Here is a 12014-nt window from a genome sequence, read left to right as displayed (position 1 = left end):
CACAGCATTACTGTATGGCAGATGTTTGACTAATGTTTGAGCAAGCTATAAAATACATGTGATTGTCACTTACTCTTTGTTTAAAAATATTCCTACATCACTGTGAAGAGGGAAAGAGGAGAAGGAGGAATCCACACTTCTCTTGACATTGTGTGGTGCATTCGAACTGTGGGCCCTCCTCATGCCTTGTGAGGTGAATTTTTAAGCATTCCAGTTATTGAACAGCATAGAAAATCCTTTCTTTAGCTTTAAATAAAAATAAATCCAAGCCTCACTCTCTGCAGAACAAAATGTAAGAGAACACATATTGTGCAGACACATATTGTACAATGCTGCCAACAGCTGTTGCCATAATTAAAGGGAGTAGTATTTGAAACAGTAATAAAAATTAGAAAAAAATATTGAAAATATGACTTTTCACTGGTTTTATTCTAGCAGGCAGCTTCATGTAACACATCTGAAAGAGGCTGTTGCTTATCTTGCAGCACTGATGTTCTGGCATTCTGAGCTTCAGAAACTCTCATTATCTTCATCTTCAGATTTTCACTATCCTTTATATGTTTTAGAAGTAGATGAAATTGCTATCACACCAATATGCCTTTATTTTCTGATAAAACAGCATTACCTCCATGCTAGATAATATGTATTGCTGATGCATCCTAGTAAGCACTTATTCATTTACATAAGATTAGGAAAAATAATATTTTTTTAGTTGTTGGATTAATATGTTGATTAGGTTTGTCAGAATAAAACAACAGCACACGCTTACATAAAAAAACGAAATATCCAGCAAGTCCTCAGAGGCTTTTAATTTAGACTGATTGTGGATATTTTGCTGGCAGGAGATCACATGAAATTTTTGCTTTTTTAATGATAATCACCACATAAAATCTCAGATAACTGTGCCTAGAAAGCAAAATTACAGACTGACTTTCTTATTCATTCTATAATCTGAAATTAACTGACATTCTGTTGTTTATGGACTACTCTGTCCCATTGGTCTGAATGGCAGATTACAAATATAAACATAAAAGTATTTGTCTCAGGGGATTTGCAGTCTGCTAGAGGAGTTATCTTAGAAATGATGAAATAACACAACCAGCAAGTCGGGGGTTTTTTTCTTATTCTTGTTTTTTTAGCAATAAAACATCACCATATCACTAATAGGAATTTGCTAAATTTGCATCACTACTAAGAAAACACCTCACTAGAGCATCTGAGAAATGGCTACCATTAAAAAAAGGATAGCTGGTAATTTAAGGCAATGATTAGCTCAACAAGTTGAATATGGCATTGCCAGCCAGCACTGGCTGGATTTAAGATTACTCATTTTAGATGCCAGAGTTTTCATATGTAATGTTCCCAGTTACCAAGGGATAATAGACTCTTCTTTGAAAACCAACTCAAATTTTCCCACCTGGGAGTCCTAAATGAATCCTGACACAGTTTGTACCTTGTTTATGTCAGCCAGTATGTGTTACTCAACTAGAACCAAGGGCAATTCTGCAGTGCCTGAGAGTTAAGGAGACTTAACATGTCAGTTTTTCTAACTCAGTGCTTTACAATACAATCCCATTGCCATATAAATCGCCAAGAAATTATAACCTCCTTAACACTATCTTCACTTTCCATTAACCAAAATGTTCTTAACTTTAAATTGCAAAATTAAATATAGGAATATTGCTCTATCTCGCATTACCTGCACTGTTCATCATTTTACTATTCAAGAAAATAGAATGTAACAACAGGATTCAGCCTCTAGGTTCACTGTTAGAGAATTCTAATCAACTTCTATGTTGCACTAATTCAGCTAGAAACAGGAAAGTCTACAGACAAAATTTGTATTTAAAAATATTTCTAGGTACAACCACATTTTCATTTGGCTAATCATTTGTTAAATGCAATTACTCTTTAGAAGTGTAAATCAGCAGTAGCTGTCTTTTTACACAATTGCTGTTGACATTTCTGTTACTTTTAGTACCTCTGCATCTATTTCACATATGCCAATTATATATAATGTGGGCATATTTGCAATGAATTCCAACAAAAGTGTCATGTAACAGCCTAGCAAAAATAAGGCAAATAACACAACTCCAACAACAAAAATACACATCAAAACCTTCAAATAGGCCCACCACAAAAAAAATACTACTGGCTAAAGAGCACGTGTTCTGGCCTCCCTCAAAGGCCAGAAAGCTCAGCTCCTTTGATGACAGAAATGATGCACTATTTAGTTGTGAAGCAAGGTGAGAAACTTCAGCCATTGTCACTGCTTGTCATGAAAAATAATAAAGATGTGTTTTGGTGGCAAGTTTCTTCATAGGTTTCATCTAGATATGACCTTTTCTAAGTGATGGCTTACTCATGGTGAGAATATGCCTAATGGCAGCAGCCCTTCATTTGGTAATTTTTTTTTTTTTTTTTTTTTACTTTTCAAATGTATAGCTCAAAAGAAATTCTTAAAAAACATGAGTACCACATAAAATTCACTGCTTACATATACACAAAAGCCCCATGTATTTTACTTAATTTCCACTGTCTATTTTTTTCCCCTCTACGTCTTCAGTGAAGTTATTCTGAGCTCCATCTCGCTCTTGATGATTTGTATTTCAATTGCAACCTCCAGTTTGCAGCTTCTGCACTTTTTTTTTACTTCAGTTCATAATGAAGGTACAAAAAGTCCTTGCCTTGGCAGCCAAGGATGCACCTGTATTTGTTAAGAGTCACAGTAGCTGTGGATGCTGTAGCCCAGGCATTCCCCAACTGCAATTCTCTTTGGCATCATTTATGCAGCCATTCATTGTCCAGACAGGTGAGAGTAGCTCACCTGTTGCAAGGACCATTTCCAGCCTCGTGCATGGTGGAGCATTATCAGTGCAAGCCACAGTAAATACCCTTCATATGGCAGAATATAACCAGAGCCTCCTTCACCCCATTTGTCACAGCAGAGTGGCAAACAGCAGTCATTGGTATCTGCTGGTGCAGTTTCAGGGGTGCACAGGTGACTCAAGAATCCCTGCAGATTTTGAAAGCTGTGGTGAAAGCTCCTGCTTTCGCTCGAGATCAGCAAAATTCTATTGAATATAATCCCTTTGCCTACGTCCTAAATTCCCAGAATTCCTCTGTCTTCAAAAGTATCAACAGTGTTGCCTCTCTAAAAGGCACTCAGACAACTGGTGGCTTGCCTATATGCAAGTACCAAGACAAAATATACTTTGTTGTTCTAAGTGAATCTTTCCCAGGTCCGCATTCCAGTTTTCTGGAATTTCTTGCACTCGCAAGAAATAGATTTGCTGAACTCCAAAAAAAACCACTGTTTTCAGCAGTGTCTATAATGTTTTAATCCACCATCCCAGAGCTGGAGGACAAGCACAGTAATTGTCTCACCTGCCTCCTCACTGCAAAGTTTGAGGAGTTGAGTTCGTCACAGTGATTGCTGCTTGGCTGGGAGCAGAGACATGTGCCTGAGCTCTAGAGAGTAATGTCATCTCTTTTATCTGCCAAATGCCTTTCCCTCTGTATTTGAAAAAGAATTGGACAAGGAGTGACTTATTCAACTTTTCTCCACTGCTGAGTCTTGCAACCCATATCTACAGCTACTGTAGACTGTGTGTTTGTACTGGATGCACCAAGGTATTCCTCACCAGCCTCCGTGCTCCTGATACCATCAGTCATTTTTAAAATGGCGTTGGTAACTCACTGGCTAACAAGTAGACCTGTCTTCCAAAATAGTTTATTATACAAAAGAGCCCAGATAATCAAACTAGTGATGGAATTTTAAAATCACATCTGGCCTGCTTCTCTAGACAACTTCATTCATTCCAATATAAAGTCTATGAAATGAATGTAAGAAATGCAAAAAGCTACTGGGTTTTGGTTTTCAACACCTTTTCGTTATCTGCATTATACTCAAAACTGATGCATGATTTATAAAAATGAGTAAAAATGAGTAAAAGACTCAAACAAAATGCTCTTGGCAAATATTATCATAAGCATTGTTGATCCATTCAAGCATCATTTCCAAGCAGGCAAAATCAAATATAACTATTCTGTAGCCAAGAAAGGAATTAATTCCATACTAATCTAAAGAAGTGCTTCATCTCTAACTGTGTCAAGCCTGGCAACACAGGTATTGTGCCATCCCTTCAGCAGCTGCTGGATAAAGCCTCAAGCTCTGGTGCCAAATTCTACACATACTCCTCACAAACAAGTCTCCTGGAAATGTTTGCCAATAGTAAACAGAAGATTGCAAATGGTTTTGAAGTCACCACCCTGGGAATGTTTCCGTGTATCCCGTGAGTTTATGCACATGGCCTTTGCACAGAGTTTAATCAAAACATTTATATTGGCAGATTCAATATTTCCAGAGCTGTTGGTACCTAACATCCCTGCCTGTTCTGGGGGAGATGGCAGAGGGAAGGTGGTCTGCACAATGGTGATTTATTGCTGGATTGCTTTTAATATGACAACAAATTACTGTTTTGCCAGGTCCTCTCCTGCATGCACTGCATCCCTGGTGTGTTCTGCTGGTCTGTAACCTGAAGGATCCATCCCATCCCTAACCCTGCAGGTTGTCTCTGATATTGAGTGTCCCTGTTTACGTCTTACAGCAACAAATTGCAAGTTTTCTGCATAGAGTCTTAAATTTTCTGGATATAGTCTTTCAAAGAGCAACAGAAAAACAACTCCGCTTACACAGTATCAGCTATTGTCCCAGTCACCTCCTGAAGGCAAACAGCATTCTCACACACACTGCTCAGGTGCAGAAGGAAGCAGCAGCACAATGCCTTACCAAGAAAGTCAAAGGTAGAAGTTGCCTTCCTCTCCTGTTACTGAATGAGGCATGAGATGGTCCAGACTGTTTAGCCTTTAAATGCTGTTCACATTCCTCATTAACCTCGTAATGTGACTTCCTAAAAAGCAGCAGTGAATGTGCTTCAGGAGATGACTTTTTCCACGTGTGACTGTAAAAACTGTAGTGGCTGAAGAAGCCGAAGTCTACCAAATGAGCACAGAAGACTCAGGAGTCACATGATTTCTGAAGATCAAACTTCAGATCTGCTGGCAATGGTGTAAATTCAGGGATTACTCTTCTGAGAGCCACTCACATTTACAGTGGTAGGAACTGTTAGTTGATGTGATGAAGGGCTAATCACCACAAGCACGAAGGCCTGGAGATGGGCAGAGCACAGTACCAAGCAGAGCAAACCCTGTAGCACCTGGTCCTGAGTACTGCCAGGGACCTCAGCACACAACAGCCCAGCCATGGTTTGGGGGTTGGAGCAGTCTTCAGGAGCTGCTGTCAGCAGACAGCCTTGTAGAATGAGCAGGGTTATTGCCTCCAGGTGTTCAGGACTCATTGTGGCAAGGGCATTTGGGAAATGGTGTAAAGTTTACTGCAGGATGTCTTAAAGGAGTTAGTGGGAATGTGTGAGACTTATGGGGTTTTAAGGGTAAAGACCAAAGGCAAGAACAGGAGGTTGAAGGTTGCTTGTGAAGGAAGAAGCATGGAAAATGCAGAGATCAGTGGATAAAAAGAGCTAGTTGCATGTGACCGTGCTGCTGGTCATTATGGTTGTTTTGTGATACCCTGATTTTCTTTTTAAATTGCATTTCTTACTGCTTTCCTGAGTGAGGGAGCATGTTCTGTGTGCAGCAGCTGGAGTGAAGCCATGGAGCAGAGGGCCTGCGTGTCTGGGTGCCAGTAGCTGGAGAAACCAGTGTGTGTTTGCGTGCTTTTCCCTAGGGAACACCAGTCCTGGGAGAGTCCATGTAGGATAAGAGGTGTGGGAGCCAGCTATGGGGAAGGCTGGATACCAGAGAGACACCAGGGGTCTGGCAGTCAGATACTGGTGTGACAATAGGCCTGCACAAGCTCCCAGAGGGATGTGTGTGTATGTTTACATGTGTGTGTGAGTGTCTGGCTGCAGCAACCAGACGGGAGCTGCAGACCCATCCCTGTAATCACATGAACATCCTGGTCTCCAAGAGATCAGCCAAGAATAAATGGATGGCAGAGAGGCAGAGGTCAGGCAGAGCATGGAACAGTGCCGTGTGTGACCCGAGGATTCACATGCACCCGTTCCCAACCATCAGCTCAAACAACCCTGCTGAGCTGGACACAGAAGGCTGCAGGCAGGTGGCTTGAGGTTGTCACAGCCCCAGGTCACATGCAGCACAGTCACTGCCTGTGCAATTCATGCCTCTCCCGAGACAAAAGGAGCAAGATCCTGAAGCAGAGGTGGCCACGCAAGAGCAGCCATGTGGTGGAAGACACAGATGGGGGCTCAAGTGCTTTGCAGTATTGCACTGCCCACAGACAGCCTGTGCCCACAGGGCACCCATGGGACAGCCAGAACCTGCCTGTCAGACAGTCTGATGGAAAGTCTGGAAGTGGCACAGCTCCCTCCAGGTGGACTAAGCTGTGTCCCAAGGGTGTGGGTTGCAGCGGTGTTTCGGCTCCTGACTCACAGGACAGCGCACAGCTATGGACTGAGGCCATCCTTCCATCTCTGGCTGTAGTGGCACATCTGTCTCCTGATTCAGGGGACCAGTAGGGCCACCCCTCCTCACCCCACAGGTTGTTGGTACAAAACAGGACGGTGGGGACACAGCCCCTCAGGCTGCTCCCTGCAGCTGCTCCTGTGCCACTATAGCAAAGCCATGTACTTGCATTCACTTGTAGCTGGGGCACCGGTGCTGAATTCTTAACAAAACAGACTCTGATAGGTTGCAACTAAGATGCAAACAGATGGCAGAAGGCTTTGAGCTCAGCTGATGTGAAGAGCTGTCAGAAGGAACTGGGAAGTGCTTTCCCTTTTCAGGGTGGTGGAAAGGGGTGGCTCCAGGCGATGCCACACATCCTTGCCAAAGGCATCGCACCTTCCCACTGGTGCATCTGCAGCTCTGGGTTCCCAGGGAGCTTTCTTGGAAGCCAGCAAGGGGTATCTTTTAATGCATGGAAGGTGAGGGGCAGAAGAATCGCTGCCTTTAGCAATTGGCCTCAGTCCAGAACTGCAATCCGATCCAGAATCTGTTTCTAGCTCAAGAGTAGAGGAGGATTATAACTGCCCTGAATTTTGTATATTTTGTATTAAATGGACGATGTTAGAAAATCCTGTACACATCTGAGAAACCACAAGTCTAGGCATTAAAAAGACATGCTTCCTTAAAACTTATGAAAGTAAGAATGTTCACTTTTCTGCTCAATTACAAGTGTTCAGGGGACAATAGAGCTGTGCAAGGAACAGGCAATTTGTAATTGATGTGATTTATTAGGTTGTTTTTCTGCTCTTTGAATATCTATAAACCTGCTGCAACTGTTACATGCATTTGTTTATTCAAATACATTTGACTAACAGTATTCAGAAGCTTTGACAAGGTGGATTGATCATAAGTAATCAAAACCTGAATAGTGTTGCATAGCTGTAATTTGCTAGGGGAAAAAATAAATGGTTTAACAAACCTGGAAAGCACAGAAGTACTTGTAGGTAGTAGAAGTTGCTTTCAGTGTTTGTTTTTTGTGGTTTCAAAACTGACTCCCAAAACTCTTGCCAGGATGACAATTGTTCCTATAGGCACAGCATGCAAACCTTGAAGTTGGTAAGCATGTTCATTCAAATGGAATTCATTTAAAAACTCAGCCACTGTTTGCATACTTTTAATTACATACAAAGAACTGGCAGTGCAAGTAACAGAAAATAAAAAAATGCAAAGAGAAAAGTCATGCCTTAAAAATTAAGCTCCTTGTTCAAGCCCCAGTAGACAACATCAGAGCTGGCCCTGAAGAATAAAGAGCAGAAAAAAGAAAACCAGAAAACAGTTCTCATTTTTCCCAACTTCCCAAGTTGCATCCAGTGAACACTCTTTTCTTTGCTCTCGCTTTGTGCAGACCACTACTGTGATAGCAAAGCCATGTTCTTTGCCTGGAAAATGTGAATATTCCCTCTGAAGAGCACTTGAAGCATAGCAGGAGGAAATACTGCGGGGAAGAGAGGTTTCTCTGAAACCAACCATAATGGATTCCTTTTCATTCCTGTGCTGAGGGACTTGCTTCAGAGCAGAAGAGTAGTCTGGCTCCTTCAGAGATAATGTTCCTTGTATCAAATGGAGACTGAAAGGGGAAATATTTTTTCCTTGGGGTACCCGTCTCTGGTCCTCAAGGGCTCTGCATTGTATAGGGCCAGGGCAAGTGAAGGATTTGTGGTCCAAGAGTTAAAGCAAGAGGAACGAGAGATAGGACCCCTGGATTACAGCCTTTGCTCTGGCATAGAGGTAAATAGTCACTTACATTCAAATAACAACTTCCCCTTTGAATTATTTTTTTCTATTCCCTACCAATCTCAGCTTATCTCCCCAAAATGGTCTTCACTTCTAAAATCAATTTATAACCGATCAGACAGCTAAAATAGCTTCTTACAGTAGGTGTCTCTAGTCAATGACTGATTTGCATTAAGAAAGATATGACAGCAAAGTGTGAAGAGAAAAGAATGATAGTTTAATTTTAGAAAAATTCCACATTCATCTGAGAAATGATTACTAAGCACTGTGTATGTTCATACATAAATTACTTCTAAAAATGTGAAAAAGATATTAAAATGCTAAGTATTTTCTTGCAGTGGGAGCAGGAAGGCTCCAGATCAGATGCTGTGGCCTTTTGGAGGAAGGGACAGAGCAGACTCACATCCAGTGGCACTGACTGTGGCACTGAGCAAGGACAAGGGGAACAGCTCTGGGGGATAGGAGCAGGGGGATGCAGGAGGAGAGGGAGGCTGAGAGAGAGAGGCCAAAGCACCTTCCAGCCCCTCTGGGGAAGGGTGAGAAGCCTGGCGCTCTGTGTGTGTGAGCTCTGGGACACCCCTCCTGCCAGCTCTGTTCAGCCTTAGACAGCCCAGGGGACAGCAGGCACGTGTAATTATGGGAATAAAGAGCGAGGTTCCCACCCAGGCAGGCTGGGAGTGGCAGGCCCGCTCCAGCTCCAACCTCTGTGCAGCCAAAGGCAGCTCTGAGGAGCGTGACACAGGCATCAGGGGGACGTGCCAGGAGCCAGGTGCCAGCTCCCAAAATAAGTCCTACAGCTTGTCAACAGAGCTCTGTCATCTCTATCCAGAAAAAGACTAATAGTGGGCTGACGCTTGGCACTGACAAATTACCAGGTTGCTCAAACTGGGATTTGGATTGGCTGCTGAGGTTTGTTTCAATTTTTTAAGTGTCTTTATTTTACCAGGAAAAGCTTTTTGCTTTGTCTGCTCGTGGTCCAAGCTGGCAAAAAACAGCCTGGGATCTCCCACAGAGGAAGCCCAGACCCTGCCAAGGCCTGTGCACAGGCATTCAGAGGCAGCAGAGACCTCACTGCAAGATAAATTGTAGGCTCAGAGCCTATAAGGGGATAGAGGGAAAGAGTTGAGAGGTGAGAAAGGTGTGTGAGGAGGCAGAAAGACAAGAAGAAGGTCACTGCAAGACCATTAGAGCATAAATTATGTTTTTTACTCTATGTGTCTCATTTTTCAGTGTCAAGAAGAGAATGCATATGCAGTGTTTGTCCCACGCCAACACACCCTGGGAGAACAGACATCAGTCACTGGCTGTGTCACATTTTTATTAGCTAAGTTTTACAGAATCATCCCTCCAAGTAGGGAATGCATCACAGCTCAGGTTTGACAGGAATATTAAAGGCAATATGTACTTTGATATATCAATCCAAATTTGTAGGCAGCAGAGGCCAGACTTGATGTAAAAAATTATTATTTCTTATTAAAAAGTTAAGTTTGTGGCCCTCTAATGAAGATCTCACTATCTCACATAAAGGTCTGCTCCAAACAACCCAAACTTGTGTTATCTGACATTTTAATTAGTTTCATTTCATTGCCTTGGATTCATCCTGTCTTCTTGCATTATAAGTCCTAGAGCATTTGACACTCTAATGTATAAGATCATTTTAGAAAGACAGCAAATTTTATTAATGTTGACTTGGTTTCTACACACTAGAACTCCATTATTTGACATATCTGCTCTGCACATCACTTTACTTCCCTGAAATGTAATGGGAAACTCTTTCCTGGCTTCATTCAGGAGAAGAAAATTACTGTATAAGCGAATCACATGGAGGGCGAGATCTTTTAAGGATTTTTGCTCTTAGGAGACAACACAGAACAGGAACTTCTCCTCTCAGAACTGCAAAGCCATGAGTACCAGCAGAATGGCTCCAAGTTCCCTCACACAGACTTCCCAATGCATTTCCTACCAGAGGTGGGAATAAAGTAATTTTTTCATATATGGACTGATCCAAAGACTGAAAGGCAGTGGGAATCTCCTCAGCAGTCTTGAGAACTCAGCTCATTGAGAGCAGCATGATTCCATCATCCCAGTACAACTGAGCACACTTTTTTGTGTTCTTTTGCAGCTATAGCACTGTGTAAGGGATTTCTTTGTCCCATGAAAATAATTTAACTAGCCCTTAAAAACCTTACACCATTGTATCATGACACTGAACATTCAAAAGCACTTTGAAACTAAGCAGAACTCAAGCATTTCCCACCCAAGAGACTAAAGAGTAAGTTGCTTTATTTTGCATAATTTTCTTTCAAAAATTTTAACAGATTTGTCCAAAACAGGCAAATACCAGCGTTAAGCAATGCATTTTAGACAACAATTTCACACACTCACAGAGCGGTCAAAATGCTATATAACAGAATGATTCCATGGTAAAAGGATTATGCTGGCTTACACCAAAAGCTCTATGTCTAATTTAGGACTTAGGCATTCCGAGCAATAAAATCAAAAAATGGTGGAAAATTAAATTTTTTAATCACCAGTGCCAGAGGTTTACAGATGAGCTTGAGTCAATTGACTGAAATTTGAGTTGAAAAGTGCCATTCCCCACCCAGCAATGGGGATGTCTCCAATTTTCCATTGTTCAGGGCAGAGCCAGGTTGCCAGAATTCAGCTCTCTAGATTCACTTTTGTTAAATTTGTGTTCTTAGACACAATGCATGGATTTTCACCCAGGACTTCTGTGTAACAGAACATCCTCACTGCCTCTGTTGATTGACTATTGCTGAAATTACATTCCAGTGCTTCTGAAAACAGCGCAGCTAGCTGAAACCTAACAGGAGCCACGTGCCAGAAAATTCCTCAAAGACTTTTTTCCTCTCTGGATGAAGCTAACAAAAAGAATACTTTCCCTTTCTTCCCCAGGTAGAAGCTTCTTCATTCATCGCATGGAAAGGAAATTTAATGATGCTTTTGCTTTTTAGATGGTTTGCTCTTTTTTCAGGGCTTCAGGAGGAGTAGTTTGCTCTGAACCCCTGGCCCCGTTTTCTGCAGCAGGTTGGCAGTGTTAATTTGATGGGCTACACGTCTCTGTGGGAAACAAAGGAGCATCCCTGGGATGGATTCTCCCCACCAGGAGTCTCAGAGGACGGCTCCCAGGCAGGAGAACTAATCCACTTGTGTCCATGTAAGTGTCCCAGGATGTTAAAATGCTTTCACTCTTCAGTCTTCTGCTGCTGGTCAGAAGGGTCTGTGTTAAAAATACAGAATCTGCCTTAAAGATCTGGGTGATTAATTTTTGTTCTTCATCTGAGAACACAGAAACAAAGCAAGACAAGCTGAGGTCTAAACCCCACCAAAGAGTCCCCAGAGGTTTCTACAGGACGCACACACAGAGCAGGGCTGGCTGCAGGCTCAGGGAGGACATCTCCACCATCTGCAAGGACGTGGAAATATAACACATTCCTTGCTCTACTCCATGTGTTCATATCTGGGGACAGGAAAACTCCCCTGCCATGGTGTGGGTCTCTGCTTGGAGTCCAGTGGAGTCCCTGCTTTGGAAGCCTCCTTGTCTCCTCCCTGGGGCTGCACTGTCACAGTCAGTGTAGAGGCTGAAAATCCAGCCCTGAACACCACGATCACCTTAAATGACTGTCTGGCACAAATAAACTTTTCCTTTCCAGGCACCTCCAAGCTAAGCTCTGGACTTTTCCAATGCAAGATGACATTCTGCTATTAGGATG

At 42.4% G+C, this 12014-nt stretch overlaps 1 long non-coding RNA gene across 2 annotated transcripts in view; it reads right to left on the bottom strand.

Moving 5' to 3' along the window:
• Window positions 1–7644: 7644 nt before the first annotated feature.
• Window positions 7645–12014, bottom strand: part of LOC116440322 — a 69777-nt gene continuing 65407 nt past the window's right edge. For both annotated transcript variants that reach the window (XR_004238544.1, XR_004238545.1), the window contains exon 4: window positions 7645–11521. This is a non-coding gene — a long non-coding RNA (uncharacterized LOC116440322). The remainder of the gene's footprint in view (window positions 11522–12014) is intronic.

The sequence above is a fragment of the Corvus moneduloides genome, chromosome 2, assembly GCF_009650955.1.
Source record: "Corvus moneduloides isolate bCorMon1 chromosome 2, bCorMon1.pri, whole genome shotgun sequence".
Lineage (NCBI taxonomy): Eukaryota > Metazoa > Chordata > Aves > Passeriformes > Corvidae > Corvus > Corvus moneduloides.
The sequence above is the reverse complement of the archived record's forward strand: the minus strand, read 5'-3'. Positions and strand labels throughout refer to the sequence as shown.